This window comes from Polyodon spathula, chromosome 25, assembly GCF_017654505.1.
Source record: "Polyodon spathula isolate WHYD16114869_AA chromosome 25, ASM1765450v1, whole genome shotgun sequence".
Lineage (NCBI taxonomy): Eukaryota > Metazoa > Chordata > Actinopteri > Acipenseriformes > Polyodontidae > Polyodon > Polyodon spathula.
Window position 1 is genome coordinate 6,956,186 of NC_054558.1, and position 18,760 is coordinate 6,974,945.

The 18,760-nt window shown below is 42.5% G+C and overlaps 1 protein-coding gene across 6 annotated transcripts in view; it reads right to left on the reverse strand.

Moving 5' to 3' along the window:
- LOC121299958 (plasma membrane calcium-transporting ATPase 3-like) overlaps window positions 1-16,587 on the reverse strand; it is a 45,839-nt gene extending 29,252 nt beyond the window's left edge. For 2 of the 6 annotated variants that reach the window (XM_041228233.1, XM_041228230.1), the window contains exons 1-2: window positions 16,287-16,585; window positions 15,459-16,014 (exon numbers count right to left, since the gene is read on the reverse strand). The gene's annotated coding sequence lies outside the window, so the exon portion shown is untranslated. Of the gene's footprint in view, window positions 1-15,458; window positions 16,015-16,286 lie in introns of all 6 variants that reach the window. The other 4 variants (XM_041228235.1, XM_041228234.1, XM_041228236.1 and 1 more) reach the window with 3 other exon arrangements.
- Window positions 16,588-18,760: the final 2,173 nt, after the last annotated feature.

Consider the following 18,760-nt stretch of genomic DNA (forward strand, 5'->3'; position numbering starts at 1 on the left):
TCATGGGAGCTCACTTCACCAAGTCGTTAATGCTCCAGTCACCACTCCTGGTTGTGTCTATGAAGAGCAGCTAATACATCTCTCAAGTGGATTTGAAAATACAGTCTGCAAGTGCTCACAATAAAACGTGGAGAGGCTCCCACCACTGCTATGGAGTGGGAGTTTTTCATTGTTGAATGCTGTGCACCGAGTGGACCCTTCCTCCTGTCTCTGTGCATTAAAATGTATCCGCTGCCGTTTGTCTGAATGATCAGACAGCCCTATACTAGCCCATGTACACTTATCTGCCGTAATGGTGGTCCAGCGCTCCTCGTCTTCTGCTGCCAATCACACAGCACGCTGCCAATTACCAACACTGACCGACACAGCGTTATTATCCTTTACACTACACACTCAAAGTATCTACTAGTGAGAAACTCAAATCCTCGTCCTTTCACACTGGAGCCCAGTCGGTCTCAACGACACACAAACACATCAAGGTAATAACAAAGTGGCTTTCAACCTACTGCGTATGCAGGCTGCAGTGTGCAGGGCTCAGCTTATTTGTAGTCCGCTGACGTGGTGTGGTCTTAGTGTACTGTATTTTTCAGGGGCTCCTCACAGTGCCCCTGCAGCGTTGGGGGTTGGTAAAGGGTAACGGTGTGGTGCGGAGCATTAGGGGACCCCTGCCTATTCAACACGCAATACGAAGGCCATGTGGTTTGCCCACTGGGGAGCTTCAAAAGAGGTGCTGCCAGACGCACTCTTAATGAATAAATAATTGAGCTGCTAATTAAATTGAGCTGCTAGTCTCTCCCATCATCACTCAGATCACGCTGGGGGACCAAGGAGATGCTGGAGCACATTAACCCCAGCAAGAAGAAACCTCGATAAGAGGAACACTCTTGGAATCGTACAGTGCAACAATCATGCAAAAAAAAAACTGCTGCAAGACATCGCTTAAGAACAATCAAGATAAAGTATAAAGGAGTGGCTCTGCTTAAAAGGTAATGTAGTCTCTAGACACTTCATCCGCATAGCAGCAAAAACAAACCGACTGCCTGCCTGCCTGCCTGCCTGCCTGCCTGCCTGGAGTCTTCTTAATTTGTTTGGATCTGTGTCCTGCTCCATACATACATACATCCATCATGGGTCAAGGGAAGGCAAATGAGAAAAAAACAAGAGAAATAGTTCTTGGAATTGACAAGTTAATGTTTAAGAAAGAAAGTGTGTGTGTGTTTGTGGGAGCAGCGCTGTGATGGATTACCAAGCTGCAGAACTCGGAGCTCTGCAGCCACACCTGCCCTGAATACTAAAGGGGAGGCTGCAGCTATACAGCATTACACCCCACCCCACCGCCTTTCTCCCTGCGCGCCCGCCACACACACACACACACATTCACTCTCTATCCCTGAACCGCTCTGCTGCAACAAAACAACAAGAGCAGATTGGAACTACACTGCAATGCATTTCTGTGAACCGATGAAAGCCAGCACAGAAACGGCTTTGATACAGGGTTCCTGTACAGTACAAACAGAAGAAAAATCAGAAGCTACAATACTGCCCTATAGACAATCCACAGTGTGTGTCTATATGCATTGCTGCAGGGCTGTTGTTTGGCTGATCGCTCTTATTCATTTCTCAACATCTGTTGTACCCGCTGATATTATTTTAGATTTAAATCTGCCCAGCAAGTATGTCCAGTATGAGTCACCTTCACCACAGCAGAGAATGCCACTCACCTCTCTGCAACAAAACACAAGAACACTTGAGCCGGGAACAAACAAAAGAGAGTGTGACCCTAATGACAGTCAATGCAAAAAACACAAAAAACCACTGCAGACACTCAGCAACCAGAGGAGTGAAAATGGTATGTTGTGCAACGTAAATACACATTCTGTCCTGGATACAGCATTATTAGAGGCAAGGGGTTTGAGTAGCTCGTGATTAGACAGTGCTGGGTCGCAGTGTGGAAGATAGTTGTGGCAAAGTAGCTGGGGAGTACAGAAGAGGAGATGGTCTTTGCTCCAGGCTGTTTTACGAGCTACACAACGTTGTTTGACCCTGGGCCTTTCAGAATGAGATTCCACCAGTATGTCTACCTGGAAGGTCGTACCCTCTCGCTGAACAGACTGACGGAAAGCTGAGCTGGGAAACAGGAGTTCAGAGCAACATAATATGTCAGAAATAATTACAGGCAATGTGGGAACCAAACAAGAATCTCTTATAACAACTTCAACATACAGGGATTCTACAAGCACTAGCTTTATTTATTTTTGAATGATTTTTCAAACTGCAGTACAGTATCGATATAATGTACCGGGACATATGGCAGACCCCCCCCCCCCCCAAGGGAAGAGGGTTCTAACTATTACATCTGCTATTGGTGTGGGTCAAGATTTGTTGGAGGGCCCTGACAATGTGCAATATTTTATTTTATTAATCTCCCGTTTCCAGCTTTGAAAGCTCACAAGCCTCTATGAAGTTCCCTTGCCTTAAATCTCTCCTCCGACACAAGGGCAAAGAGAAGATCTTTAAGCTAAATTAATTGGAGACAAACAGATCCTTCAAATCATCCAATTTTTTTCCAGATGGAACAACCAACCCTTCACTGCTCAACACAAAATGGCCTTTGAACCTTGCTGTCGAGAGATCCTTGGATAGCCAATCCTTCCTTGAAGCGCGGATATTTAGAAAATGATATATTCATTTCTGTGCAGCCACATCAAGCTATTTGAAAGAAGAGCTCTTTTTTATATAAAAAGGAGGCAAGGTGGCACTGCTAGAAGTCTGGGTTCAAATCAGGCTCAGGAGTTTTGTGGACACCCTTGCCAAAATAAAAAAGCGAGTCAGAGCTGGTTGTCTCTGCATGAGAGAGACTCAACAACTGAGCTCTCGTGATGTAATGAGGAGATCTACATTTTTAAGCCACCTCGCCAGCGCTATTGAAGGCCACCCTCGGAAAGGCTCAAGGTTAATTATTTTAGTAATTAATGAACCTTTTCATCTCCAGTCACTTGACTAAATGACCTGATTCAATATTTAGCCTACATATTCCCTTAATTGACAATCAACTTCCACAATGAGTCTGAAGAATCCCAATCCAAGTGCCGGGTTTGTCTACTGGCCCCAGACACGTTTTTACAAGCTTTTCTACTCCAGTGCTTATTACTTCCCCTGATTTTCCACGCGTAGCACAAAGCAAAAGATAAAATGAAATCTTCCACACAATGCTATCGGGAAACCAGCCAGATGGGAGGTGAATTCTACAAAGCAATTTCAATGCAGTACAAGAACATTATTAAAAGCTCTTCATCGCAGAAGCGCTACACAATCAGTAGGTTAAAAAAAAGCCGGTCTCATCTATCTAAAATACAAAACAATGAGACACAGATAAGACTCTGGCAATGATACATTTCAATTATGTACCCTGGAAGAGCCTACAGTCCAATTAGCATAAAAAAACCACATGCAAATGAACCGCAGCTATTCAATCAATCAAATTTATTTTGTGTAGCACCATTCGAGCCAAGGCATCCCAAAGCACTTCATATTACAAAGAAATATACTATACAATAATATAATACAACAAAATATCAAAAAACATCCAAAAACCATGTTGTCTGATCACATTACCCAGCGGCAGCACCTACAACCTAATAAAGTAAAGGACCAAGAATAGAGCCTTGTGGAACCCCAGAAACAACATTAGTTATGTTCTACAGAAATACCTAGATCCCTTTCCAATGCCTCATCATGTTGAATCTCTTCTTTATAAATATATAGCTGATAAATATGCAACACCCAAGACAGAAAGAGTTCACGTCAGGACTTGCTAATCGCCTGCTGAAACCTCATCACCTGTTTGGCTTTATTCACAGGTGTGGAGAAACCAGCTTATTAAACTTCGCAGGCATTTATCGACTTGTTAACTCTCTCTAGGAAGACTATCTTGCAAACCGGCTACCAGTGTATGATGAGATCGGTGGAACACAAGCCTAGGCAAGTTATGTTAGATTTATTTATGGAAAAACGTCTTGTTAACCAACATTTCACCCACCAATTAGAATTCCCAGCAGTATCTCCAGCTGCTTCTGCCGAGGGATGGAGGAGTGTGGCTATTTATAAAGTGGTAAAGAAATCCATTAGGAATGGGGTTATCCCTGCTCCGGCGACTCCTGTGGCCTGAATATAGATTGACATTCACTACTCCCCCCACCCCCACTCATCATCCTGCAACAGTGGGGGCTTTTAGTGGCACCTGGTTAGAGAAAGCGCTGGGTTGCAGGGTGAACGCTAGTGATTTAGAGAATTAGGTGAATTTATTTAAGGTTTAGTATGGGACAAATCTGGTACGGAACATTTTCCATAGGGCAATCCTTTTGGATAATTCACTCTGGAACTAACTAAGCCAAAGTGTCTTTTTTCATGTGCCTGGGAGGACATTTGCTTCAGCATGGTGCGAACTAGGTCTCTCTAGCAGTGGAGGAAACTCTTAACATTTCCACCCCATCGGAAATAGTGCTTGTCTGCATGCCCAGTCACACAGTGCCACTCCCAAGGGGGTGCGTGGGCCCAAGTTCCATTTATAACTGGAAATGATTCCTTGCTGTCAGCCGCTAAACGAGAGGCTGAGCGAGGCAGAGAATGAAAGGCTGGCTTCACAGTGAAAAAAGCCTTCCATTACCAGCCTGCCACCAAAGAGGAAAAAAAACAACAGCAGCTTAGAATTAACGTAAAAGCAGCTCCACTAAACACAGAAATACATATAAAAGGGCAGCTCTCAGCTCTCTCTAGTTGAAGGGAGTTTTGTTTAACCCAACGTCTCAGAACAGCAACTGTGCAGAGAGACGGGGAGGGATTACAAAGTAATTCATCTCTAAACAGTTCAGAAAAAAAAAAAATGTCTGTAGTTCAATTAATTCTAACACCTTTATAATGAAAGAGGAGTAATGGTGCTTTTATTCTTCTACGGGCTGAAGGATTTTAATTAGGTACACAAGACAAGAGAGAATTATAAGAGTCAGTCAGCGGTAAAATAACTGCGTTTGTTCTGCAAGGGGATCCAATTACAAATGATATGTATTTCTTACTGGCTTCTGTGTATTATGACAGACCCATCACCTCCCAAAAAATCCTGGGCTTGGCATTAGTCTGATATTGAAGGTTTAATGCTTAAATATTTGATCACTTTGAAGAGGCAGTGTGGTCCAGTGGTTAAAGTCCAGGGCTGGTAACCAGAAGGTCGCCAGTTCAAATCCCACTACTACCATCAACTGACTCACTGTGTGACCCTGAGCAAGTCACTTAACCTCCTTGTGTTCCATCCTGTGGATGAGATGTTAAATCAATGTCCTATTGTAAGTGACTCTGCATATAATGCTCAGGTCACAGCCTGCCTCTGTAAAGTGCTTTGTGATGGTGATCCACTGTGAAAAGCGCTAAATAAAAAATAGATGTTATCATATTAGTATAGACTATTATAAAAGTTGAGGACAGTATTTTTGCAGTTTTAATACGCTTTTTCCCCTTGGTTAGGCTTTGCCTGTACTATAGTTTACCCTGGCTTGCCATGTTTATTATTCTTCACCATACCTCACTATTCTTTACAATACTTACCTATGCTTTTACACTGTGCAAATGCTTTTACTATGGTAAACTTGTATAAGACCTGCTATCAATGACCATTCAATGGACTGTCTTTATAAACTTATATACCCTGGTGATTTAATATGGGGGGAAATAACTGCATTGTAGTAGTCATTTTATAGACAGGTGAGATTAATATAAGGCATTTAAGACAGTTTTACTGTATATGGAATATCATAGCATAGTTCACATCAATAAAAACATCATGCGTTCAATCTTGGATCAGAAACAGTTACACATTGATAATTCTTAGAACCTACCCATTAAAATAAATGGAAGTCATTGTTCTAGGATTACCAGATACCTTTGGGTTATTTATCTGATGCACCATCATATCCCAGATATTCCAGTCTACCGATGCCATAGGGGGAGCTGTAACTAAATGCTGATCGGCCAACACAGGACCTTCTCCAAACTGTACTTAGATACATTTGCCTGTAACATCGAGCCTAGGTAACCTGGCAACAAACCTATTACAGTTTTACATACAAACGAAGCCAGCAACTGACAGTTGATGGTTTGAGGGTGGCATACATGAGTAAACACACATTTTGAGTCAGCTTTTTCATGCAGCAAACAACAATGTGCATGCTTATTCCATTTGGCAAATGAGTCAAACAGGCCATCACACATACAGCTGGCCCCTCCTCCTCCTCCCTCCCCCTCTATCTCGACCCCCCAGGGACATTAATGGAAGGTCTGGGATCATAGCAGCATGTGCTATGTGATTATTTTCCGATTACTTTTATTGGCTTTATTGCATTTTGCCTGGTTGTTGGAGGATGTATGTACACACAGGCAGCCCCCTTGGGCGTGCACATTTTATTAATTTAGTGGTGGGACGACACAAGCACGCATTCATCATTAATCTGTGTAAAATGGAGCATTTCAGATGCAGGCATCTCCGGAACAGACACTGTCCTGAAGCTGCTTAGCTCTGAACTGAAGAGCTGGATTGAAGTGCTCTTTCAACAACAGAATAAGGATAAATAACCCTATTGTATATGAAACCTAAGTCTGCAAGTCTACGTTTAGGATAAAACATTTAAAACTGCTACAAGCATTGTCAATGAAAAAGTGGCACATTCTTATTTTACTATTGTACGCATTTCATATTTTACCAAGATTTACAATAGGATTGACGTTGCTTCCCAGGGCTTTACTGTGCCAGGCTTCTAGCGAAGCTTTACTGCTGAAAAATTTGCCGTGCTTTTACCAGGATGAAATGTAGAAAACTCACTCCACTGCAGAAAACTGCTAATCTAGTCTAGCCTTGCCTGGAAAAGATAACAGACTGTGCTCCCATCCCCCTGCCCAGTCCCAGCTAGCATCGCTTTATCAGTGGACTCGAGTACAGAATCATTAGATACACAGGTATTTAAAACCCCAGGGAGCCTGGATCTCTTGCAACAGGTCTGTCAAATCCCCCAGTCTGGAACTGAACTGGAACTACCACTCACCTTCTTAACAAAATACACACAGCCAGTATCAAATATTGCACCAGTCCCGACAGGACGCTGTCATGTAGTGGTTTATACCATTGGGATAACATTGGTGGATGAAGATATTTATAAAAGGTTTCACTGGCTCGTATATTCTACCTGTCTAACAGTACAGACAGTTGTCTGATTGTTTTCAAGAAGGAACAAACACTCTTTTCTTGGGGCTGCTGTGGATTCCTTGATCGCCTCTCTCACATGACTTCCATTTGCACTACGCCCTCTTCTTTCACTGCTGTGAGCTTCTTACTGGGTCTGACTCATGCGCTTGTGTGTGTGTGTGTGTGTGTGCGTGCCCAACCCGACATGCTGTGCAAAGGCTAGAAAAAGTTTTTAACTAAAGCAGTTAAAGCTTCATGAATTGGGCCCACAACTAGTTTATAACCCTGCAACCCTTCATTCTGCAGAGGTCTAGTCTACACTCAAGAATGTAGAGAGAGCAAACAGCAGAAGAAATGTTGGACATTTTGACATTAATCCCAAGACTGTATTTAAGTCAGGGTTTTAAATTTGGTTGCTGTAGTTTTACTGACTTTGGCTGCTTTATACAGAACAGAAACCTCACTGTTCTGAACACAGAGTAACGTTTGTGTGGAGAAACTACACAACCAGGCTGAACTGCCATTATTCAACATACAAAGATATGGTAGAGCAACAGCAGCTGCTGTTTCAGTATTTCCACACAGCTGTAATACTCTGTAACCTGGCTCATTGACTACAGGGCTGTATCACCTATACTGGTTTCCCTGGATTACTGAAGCTATTCTAAAGAATCTCTACTTTCCACCATGTTGGTTGCTAAGCTGCACCTCGCACAAAAATTCTATGATCACGCTTCACTATGACATGAGTCTCTGGGTAGCCAGCTAAAGGGCTAGAATGTCTGGGTATATCATCTGTATTGGCTGTGCAATGGTTTCTTGGTTTACTGTACACAGTGCTGTATTTATACCGTGGTGAAACCAAAATGATCTTCCCTGGCAATGCAATGGCTTTGCATTAAGGGGCAAGGGTAGCACAAAGGTAGCTACAACATTATGAGCCATTTGGCGAACAGTACCACAGTGGTAATGACTTCATATCTTCACCCACCAATGTTATCCCAATGGTATAAACCACTACACGACAGCGTCCTGTCGGGACCGGTGCAATATTTGATACTGGCTGTGTGTATTTGTACACAGAGCTGGAATATGCTCCCTCTGCTGGACAGGGAAGGGCAGCAGAAGGCATTCAGAAGCTTCCCGACTGGCCATGTGCCTGAAGGCTAAAACAGAACCGTATATTCATCTCCTACACAACAAGTACCAGGAACTGGGGGAGAGAGCTGGTTCTTACTGATAGCAAACCCTAAAGGGCAAGGGAAAAATACTTCTGAAAAGAGGTACTGATTCCACATGTGGGACAGGAACAACTAGAACTTATATTAGAACCTCTCAAGAAAGAGGGTTGTGAGGAGGCAGCAGGAAATCAATTCTGACATTGCAGTGGACAGCAGTACGACTCCCACTGCAGTGCAGTTTGATCCATTACGCACAGCTGGTTTTAGATTAATAGCACACTACGCAAAGTTTCAATTTCAATTTCCATTTTTTTATTTATTTTGCGCGCACAGCTATTTAAACACAGGCACATCAACGGCCACCATTGTTCTCTGAGATATTGGGGACAGGTGCTCAGGCGTGCATAAACAGGTCCTTGTTTACACAGCACATGCAGGATATTGAACAGCTTTACATACTGTACATGTAGGCAAAACGCAGCTGTCTGATTATTCTTTAATGTCTGCCCATATTTTAAGTCTGCTCCCCCCTCTCGTCTCCACTGAGTTTCATGCAGCTCAAGCCAGCATAGAGTAACAGACTCTCACGGTTCCCATGAACATTCATCCTGGGAGCCATAATCTCTTATTCTTTGATGCCACCCTCCCTGGAGACACTGCGGGGTGAGGAGGTGCTTGAAATCTGTTCAGTCCCGTCCCAATGAACAGCTTCGCTTTTATAGTCGTAGATAGTGAACACATGCATACTGAAGTTCTCAGCATCGAGCTTGCTGGCTTTCAGATCCTCAACACCCATAGCAGTACTAAGTTCTGTCTCTATTTCTGTTTTGAGCTGAATGCCAAGTAGCGAGTTTTCTCTGCTATACCGAGTTTGCTAGCTTTCTGCTACAATCTCCCGATTTCTGTTATGCTGCAATGTATTATCCCCAGTCCCTGTGCAGAATTGTATATAAGCTGTTTGTGGATCTCTGGTACTACTCAACTCTGTATTGAACTGTCACAAGATCAGTTCCAGTGCCGTTTATTACAGATGAAACAGAAAAGACCCTAGATAGGGCAGCATGGCGGGATCGATAACTGGTGACCTCTAGAAGGCTTTGGCCATGACGTCGTCCCCCCATCACGGTTGATTTGCCCTGTCTGGCGATGGGGTCATCTGCTCGTATTCCATCTCATATAAAAATATAAGTGACATTAGCTTAATGTGAGTGAAGGGAGGGAGCGAGTCTAGCCCTTTGATCCCAGCCATCTAACCTTCAAGCCAACTTCAATTGGCAACCGGTCCACGAACAGCAGCATATCGTGATTCGGAAAGATAAAATGGTTCAAGAGATGACAAGGTGGCTAGAATTACCAGCATATGCCCTTTACAACATTAATCAAACAGGGGAAAACCCAGGTCCTTAAAAGGGATACTTTATATTATCTACATTTTCCAACTATTTAATTTCTCATGTTTGTTGTAAGCATGAAACTTGGTCCTTTGTTCCTTTGGAACACATTGTACACAACAAAAGTTGCTAAATGTTCTCCCCTCAGCTCTTACCCCTTTGTTTGGTGCAGTGGTTTTCAAGCACCCCCAACAGTCCAGGTTTTTGTTGCAGCCAGTTCTGTCTTTTTCTCTGTATTGAGTCTGGTGCAGGGCTGAACTGTATGACTCACTAAACTCCCTAGTATAGCATCCTTTAATGGAGATAGCAAACACAGTCAAAGTGCAAACACACCGACGTTGCCTTTAAACGTGACGCACGGTTAATGAGCACAAACTCACTGAAGATCCGTCCTCCTGCAGTGTCTTTTTATAGCTCTCTATTTCAAAATCTGGAAGGATTGTCCTACATGCACTGGAAAATGGGTTCAATTGCACCCTCAAACTAATTCTACATTTAGCAGCAGGTGACTCTGCTGTTAAGCCAAGCCCCTCCCTGTCTCAGTCGGCCAGTGAACTAGGTTTATTTTAGGTTGTGCTTTTGCTATTGGCCAGTGCTTTACATTGCACAATATTAGACCTGCCGTTAATTACTACATACCAAGACAGGCGCTGAAAGGAAGCTCGACAGGGAAGTACAGATGCTAGTGCATACACCTAGATTTCTACTGCAGCCACTAAACACAATTTGACAGATTAATTATTAACAATAATAACAATATTACTAACATCAGGGGTCAAGGGTTTTAGAAATACTGCCAGCAGGATAAAGGGCAACTCTGTTCAACCAGGACAGCCCTGATTCGATGTGGCAACGAGACTGCAAGGTATTTCAAAAGGTTCTGCTGGCTGCAGGACTACGTGACCCATTCTCAGTGTCAGCCACCTCTTCTTCCTTCCAGTCATCGCTTTTAAGATGGTGAAACGCTGATCTGTACGACCTTGGATACAGAAGAAGCTGTCTACAGAGAGCTGGCTTTTGTCAGGTCTGCTGTTCTGCTCCTGATGACTAAAGAACAGGAATATGCATATTTCATAGAAGACTCCCCCACAATTTACTTTACTACAGAATACCACATGTGCTTAACTGCACCGAGCAAGTCGTGTCAGCCTATTTACACAAAAGTGTGCCTTCCCAGTTCCCTGGTCCTGCACAATGAAGGATCTTTACCAGTTTTGCCTAGGTGCACTGGTTGAATACACAGTGGAAATCTACTGCAGTAAGGAGACATAAGATTGGGGAGGAGAGGTAGGTAGGTTGTTAGATCACAGGGGAAAATGGAAAACCTCAGGCTCTTACAGAAAGAAACACATGAATGCAGGAAAAGACCAGGGGCAATATGCAAATCATAACATGGTTTTAACAACACTCTTGACAAAACAGAGCGAAGTTACCATTATCTTTCTCTTAATTATATATCAAAATGTTAACCTCCAGCAGTTTGACCTTTCTCCAAATTTCTGAAAATGTTACGCAATGCTGAAACCCAGGCAGTTCTTTATGTATACCGCCCTCCGGTAGAGAAAGAGGAGCCATCAGCTCCGTCTAATAAACTGGAGCAAGGCCACATGCTGCCTTTCAGTGTCTCTGTAACACAGAGAAGAGGTTTTATATGAGGGCTTTGCCGTTTGAGACATTACCCTAACCCATAAAACATCTAGGTGTTGCACCAGAGCAAATTCCGGGGCGCAGGGTGTACCTGCCTGTGAATGCAATAGCAGGCCTCAGGAGGCTTTTAGCATTGTTTTAATGCACTTTGCAAAACAAATCAAATACATCTGCAGGTTGTCAGAGTCACAAGTAGGCCTACTGAGCGCACCAACTCTGTATTGATTTATCAGAACCTCTGAATGCTGCCTTGTCTTTTCCAGACTCTCCAGCCCACAGTACTCTCTGCACTGTATTAACTTTGAGCTTATCAACAATCGTGGATGTACTAGTCTGTATTTAGTTTTCTCTTTTTAAGATTCCCTAGTATTTGAGTCCTCTGTCACACACTGTATTGAACTTACAGCCTCATTACTGCTGAATCATCACACTGCAGTGTTTAAGATTTGCTGCCTCTCAATACTAATTTGCTGGCTCTTAGATCCCCAGTACTGAGCCCTCTGTACTGTACTGAGCTTCATTAAACTTGCCATCTCTAAACCCTAACTGGCTCTCAGATCTCCCTAGTTCTCAGTGAATTGCATTGCACTCGCTGGCTTCAAAAGACAACCAATATTACACAGTCCAGCAAGCAGCTCCAATAGGCTCTCTCCATAGAATTCAAACCAATATTACTTCTCCAGAGTAAACTACAGCGCCTACTGTGTCACCAACTCCCCCACAGCAGTGAGTCTGTTGAAATGCAATTGCATTCAGAGCCTAACGATGGCTGAAAACATGTCCTGGGGGAGAACCCACAGAGACGCCCAGTCTCTTTGCTGTGACTAACACCCAGAATACAGATCCAACGCAAAGCCATCCCACACATAATACTGTTGGGAGTACAGCTTTGCAGACAGTGCCAGCGATTACTCACACTGCATTCAAATCATTAGAGAACGGTGCATCTATCACATGCTCCTTTACAGCACTAAAGAAGCACATAGCAAGAAAAAAAAAAAAGAAAAAAATGTGTGTTACCTTCTGACTGAACTTTCATTGGCGACACGTCTACCTCCACACAGGTTTGAAATCAGCTTAGATTTGATTTTAGCGGTCCTGGACTGCAGTCCACCTCAAAAAAACCCACACGTTTTTAAATCCCTTATTTGAAATACTGCTAGGACCACTATTTTAAATTATTTTAATGCAGCACTGGGTCTCCCTAATAGAAAGACAGGTACATTTGCCAGCAAATTGAAAGGATTTCACCGGTTGGGAAAATTCATTAACCTCGGAGTCACAAGCTAAAAATGTTAGAACTGAACCCAACCCCCCCAAACCAGCACACAATTGGGTTTGATTGGGAATGGGTCTGAATGACAGGTGTGGGATGTTCAGACCAGGGTTGAGGTGCACTCAACAGCTCATGGAACCTGCCAGCACTGTGCACTGGTACCCATTCCCCTTGATTCAAACCCAGTCGTACAGAACGGGATGGCTATAGTATAAACCCAAGAACACCAAATCCTGCGCCGTGCACCGAGGACTGGGTCAAGCAAGCATCTTGCAACACTTAAATAGCCATCCTGTCCCCTCCTGTCGTCCGTCCGTCCGTCCGTCCGTCTGTCTGTCTGTCAGCCCCCGAGAAAAGTGAGCTCATGGAATAAGCTGGTACTCACCAGTGGGAGTTCCAGTTTAGTTTGGGGTCTATGTAAAGCTGCTAAGGAGTGTCTCTTAATTAGAGAGTGGATGCTGGCTAAGTGAACACAGCTTGCTGTGCTTGATAACAAATTCTGCTGCTTTGCTATAGCTGGGAAGAAAGGCGAGGTTTCCAGAGTCTAAACATCCTCCACCAAGGAGCTGGCAGCTTGATGATGGAAGGCTGCATTATCAAAGCCATTCCAGGTTTCACAATGATTAAACGGGTTACAGTGCTGGTGAGCCTACAAGAGAGACAGTCGCAGCTGAGATGCAATCTACTGCAGACACCTTCCACACCCTCTTTTTACAGCTTCTATAAATGGTATCCATGAAGCATAAGCAATAACAAAAGTGGCTGCCTTGGTTCAATGAACTGACATATCACAGTTTCCATGCATGCCTTGGGAGTGTCACTGTCGTGTTTTACGAACAATAATATGTGCGCAGAAATAGGATTCTACCTACACAGAGAGACTTTGTTACCGTCACATTATCATTCTCTGCTGTTTATAACTGGATTGTATTTTCTGAGGGCACTCCAACAGTTTAATAATTAATACATGTTAAATGTGCTTCAAACGCAAAAGACATAAATTAAAAATTGAAGGCACACAGTCAAATCAAGTGAAATACAACTGCAAAATGACTGCTCAGTTACTAATTCTCCCATAACCTGTGCTCTTCATTATCAAAGAAAAATAGATAGTGATAGATTCAGCTCTCTCTCTCTCTCTCTCTCTCTCTCTCTCTCTCTCTCTCTCTCTCTCTCTCTCTCTCTCTCTCTCTCTCTCTCTCTCTCTCTCTCTCTCTCTCTCTCTCTCGTCATAAATGTTATCAAAGCCAGAAGTCAAATGAAATCTGCAAGCTGCGCTGTAGCTTAGGGAATCCAAACAAACATTCTGTTTTTGCTACACTGATAACATTTTACAGGAATGACCTACACAGCGTTTCCAATATTATTAGCAAGCTAGAAGATTAAATATGTAAAAACTGTTTTATCTAAGTTTATTTCAATAAATGTATCTCTTTCTCTCCAGTTACATTAGACAGGGGGAGGGATAGGTAACATGCCTCAGTGTTGCAAAATGGACGGCCACACCTAGCAGTGGAATTGAAGTACATGGCAGCCTCTCATTATACTTGAACTATGCGGTCGCAAAGAGCACCATAACCTGTACTCTTGGAATGACTACTAAAGTCTGCATGAAACATCATTCTGAAAATAAGTCCACAGTATTGCTGTCACAATTTGCTCAAAACAATGTTTTTGTTTCTTATATTCAAACACCATTTGAGACATAAATCCACCAGGACCAAGGTTTGTGATATTCTTCATTTGAATGGCCTCTTTACTGTGAATCTGCATAATGGATTGGACACTAACCATTAACCCCTAGCCCAGCTCTAGTTCTCTGACAATATGTCCTTTTGTTATATGTCATGCATGTTTTTTTTCTTCTGTAACAGTCATCGGTACCTTTCAGCACAGTCTTGGTACATTTTCATATCTAAAACATAATTTAAAAGATATATTCATATCATATGTTGAACTGGGAAGCAGCGTGTGTCAAAAACATTACAGTAACGGGTTAGTTCATACGCAGTGCCCAGAGGAGAGACTGGCTGATCCCCGTCACCTTTATCCCACAAAGGAAACCATTCATCACACAAATGCACGTAACAGATATTACAATACAGTCTAACCACTAGTTTGACAACATATTGAAAAATATTAATTACTGCTTAAAGCAGAAAATGCTAAAATCTGTTGCATCAGATTTCAGTTTGGTTTAGAGAAACAGACAGGCAGATAGATCCATTACTTGTCACTATGTGCAGGTGGCTTGTCTTCAATAAATACAGCTTTGTATCTGGTAGGCAAAAGTATGCTGCATTACTGTTTTCACGGAATGTGCTGCACTATTCCATCTTCCACAAGGACCAGCACACCCATTCGACTTGGATGCTGCGGAGGTAAATAAGTTGCCCCGCCCTCTGATCAACAGGCTGACATACATTGACCGATTCAATGATAAGTGTGGTTTCGTGGTATCAACTACAGTGCAGGTTCGCTAGTGCGGATAACACGCTGCAAACCCTATAACAAAACGCCGTAAGAAGACTATTACCAACTCCCCATCCCAAAACAAGACCGAATTCTAAAACTGAATATTATTCTAATTAATAACAACATCGTACCGGCGGTGTGATTCAAACTATTCTGGTAATCCCATTCTTCAACCTGTACAACAAAAATGAAACACACACCTACACCTGTGGAAAGAGGAGTCTTAATCACCAAGAGAGCATAAATGTACAGTTACCAACCTCGCTTGCTCACTGGGTCTTCTGCTGATGAATCTTCGGGCTCAGTGTAACATGACAGCTGTAGTTAACGACTCGTCCCTCGCATTTAAAAATCCAGGTCGCAGTGGTAAAAAGAATGGCGTTTTAGTCTCCTCCCCTCCCAACAGAGAACTCTTCTCCAAAAAATATTCTTTACGCAAACGATGAAAATATAACACTTCAATCTCTGTTACGCGGGGAAAGAAAAGAAATACATCTATACAAAAAATATGGCTTTGATTAGTAATTAGCGTTCTTCTTTCGAGATTTTGTTTTCTAAAATGTTTCTTGTGTCTTTTACATTAATGATTAAAAAATTTGATAATATTTAATTTCAGTAACGATGACGCATTCAAATGAATAGCGTTCTTGAAAAACAACTGAAAGTATTGAGCCTTTTATATACCAATTCAGTATTAATGTCTTCGTGATGTGGTTTTTTCCTCTTTCCTCAAGATTGTTGTAATAAAATAAAACTTGAAAACTAACATCCGAGTTTATACAGACAGACAGTTCCAAATTCTGTTTTTGCTGAAATCTGGGATTCCAAAAAAAAAAAAAAAAAAGTGTTTTAAAAAACAAGCAAAAACCAGTTTAAACAATGTTTTTCTGTTTTGTTACTATAAATGTTATTAGTAGTAGCAACGATTCTTTCTACTAAATAAATCAATGATGTGTACCAGTAATTACAGGATCACGATTATATCTACAATAAATGGAACATGAGCATGTATTGATATGAAGGCAGTCTCTGCCTCCCCGCAAAATTACCAATCCAGATTTCTGGAAAATAAAACCCCTTTCCCCCACCTTTTCCAAGAAGAAATGAATACCACAGAAAGGGATATCCGTTGGTATATTGTGGATTTGCCGTCCGGTCCGGGTTCGAAGGCAAAACGAGGTTTCTGTTTCGATTGGTAATTTCCCAGTTTCAACCTTCGATCACGCTCGCTAGCCTGCCAGATCCACCGCGCTGCAAGAGCGCGTATCGACGCAGACAGGCTCCGGACTACTGCGGATTAGCAACAGACAGCTGGATCCAGTGATTCTGGGACAGTAAAGAAAGAGCGAGCACAAACCGGGGACCGCTGCGGGATATGAGAGAGAGAGAATGAGAGAGAGAGAGGTCTGGTTTGAGATTAGTCATTTAAGGTGGAACGAGGGGAAATGGCAACCTGCTGGATGGACTTTGGTGGGGATTAAAGGCGGAGCCTCCTTGCGTAAGAGCAAAGCTCTGCATCTACACGCTGTAGTACATCACCTTGCTGCTTAATATCATTAAGCATTGTTACATTATTGTTGCAATGTTACATGTGTAGACACTGATGGTTTGGCATTGCTGTACTGTACGTTTTCAGTGATGCTTTATTACAATGTTGCAGCACGTCCGGCTCGATTCTGTGATATGCTATAAACGACGCTTGTGTGTGTGTGTGCAGGTTAATAAGAGCTGAAACAGGAACATCACTGTGTGTCTCTGGCAAGGCAGGCGAAGGGGCTGGGAACTCGTTTAAGGTGGAGCCGGTGAAGTTTGAAACGCGGACGTTTTTTTTTTTTTTTTTTTTTTGTTATGTTTCAATACTTTTTTTAAAAAAAATTATAGTTATAGAATTAGACTGTATAACAAGGGTCAAAAACTGTCATGTTGACTGTAATGATTTTGTTTGTTTGTTTGTTTTTAACATTTGAAAATTAGTCTATTGAAAAAGGACAGGCCTTGTCAATCTAGGACTCTAGTCACTCCCATTTGCGCATGACCACCTGTCCCCAGTCATGTTTAGACAGAGGTGGGGGTTGTCTTGTGTTGCTGCAGTGGCTTTTGTGAAACTGCGCGGTTCTTATTTCTTATAGTGTGCTCGTTTTGCTGGCATTGACTAGTAGCAGAATGTAACACTGCTGACACCCCCATTAAACAACTTAATAAGTGCACATAAGATCTCTAGATTAGGGTTCACTTGGTGTGCATCCCATTTAATAAACAGATAAATATAGAAACTCAGCGCATTACACATGTATTTTACCGTAATGCAAGCTTGATACAAAACACATTACACCAGCATTCGTTTCAGCAGGTTTATTACAGCTCATGTGTCACACATTTCTAATGTGTAAAATGTGATTGTCACTTAAGCTTGGGATCGCATAGGTTGCCTCACACCAGTGTTCTGAAGCCGTTAAAAGAAAGAAAAAAAAGAAAAAACGGCAGGTGTTGTTGAAACACCTGAAGCACTGTAAGCCGCGGCGCTAATTATACAGCCGCTGATGCAGTTAGCGTGGGAGTCAGTGAGGCACACCACACCGGCAGACAGAGCAAGAAACAAGCGGGCAGCAGGCAATGTTCTGCGCTATCGCCTCAATGTTCCTTAATCCTTGTACGATTTTGAAGTGTGGCATCTACAGCTGTGGCCAAAAGTTTTGCATCAGCCTATAGAATTAACTCATTTTTCTTCTTAAACCCAAATAAAACCTACTGAATAATGTTACGTTAACGAATTACACACCGCTTAGTAGATTTCCCATATACTTAACTAAAAACGAACCTTTCTAAATCTAACATGACTACTATTATGGCTTCCGGTAAGTTTGTAGTTTCTATGAGTAGATGAAGTGAAATAAAATATCAAAATTCTGTTCATATAGGCTTTTTGTAATTATGCCTCAATTCTAACATTGTAGGTGATGCAACACCTTTGTCCATAGCTGTGAGGGTGCAATAGTGTAGGAGCGATGTATATCACTTTGTACCAAAATGTGTGTATCCAGTGTATTCAGTACCTTCCAACAATGTTAAACTGCATATACTCTATACATCCAGTGCAGGTTACGTCAGCAGCCACACACAGGGCGTGTTAAAAGTCTGACGTGTTTCAATAGGCTCCAGAGTTGAGATTACAGCCGTATACCCTCCCACCATTACAGGACACCGCGTTCCTGTTGTTGCTTCCTGCCTTCTGATAATATCATTACTTACTGTTACTTCCTCGGTCGGTTTTATCATTGCAGTTTTCAGCTAAACTGCATTGGGGTGTGTGTTTGTTGGCGTTGTAGGTTCTGCAGCTCCCGTGTGTACTACTTTCACTGGGGACGTCTCCATGTGTGTCCACTGATTTTCCAATGTTAATATATCACTGCGTGGTGAGGGCTAATTTCGAGTGGAAGCCAGTGTTTGGTATGCTAAAGGTTAATATGCCAAGTCAGATGAGAATGTCCTTGATCTCCCCTAGATGGTAGTAAGCGCAGGACACCTGTTTTGCTGAGTGGTACATTTTAGAGGACTCGGTGAT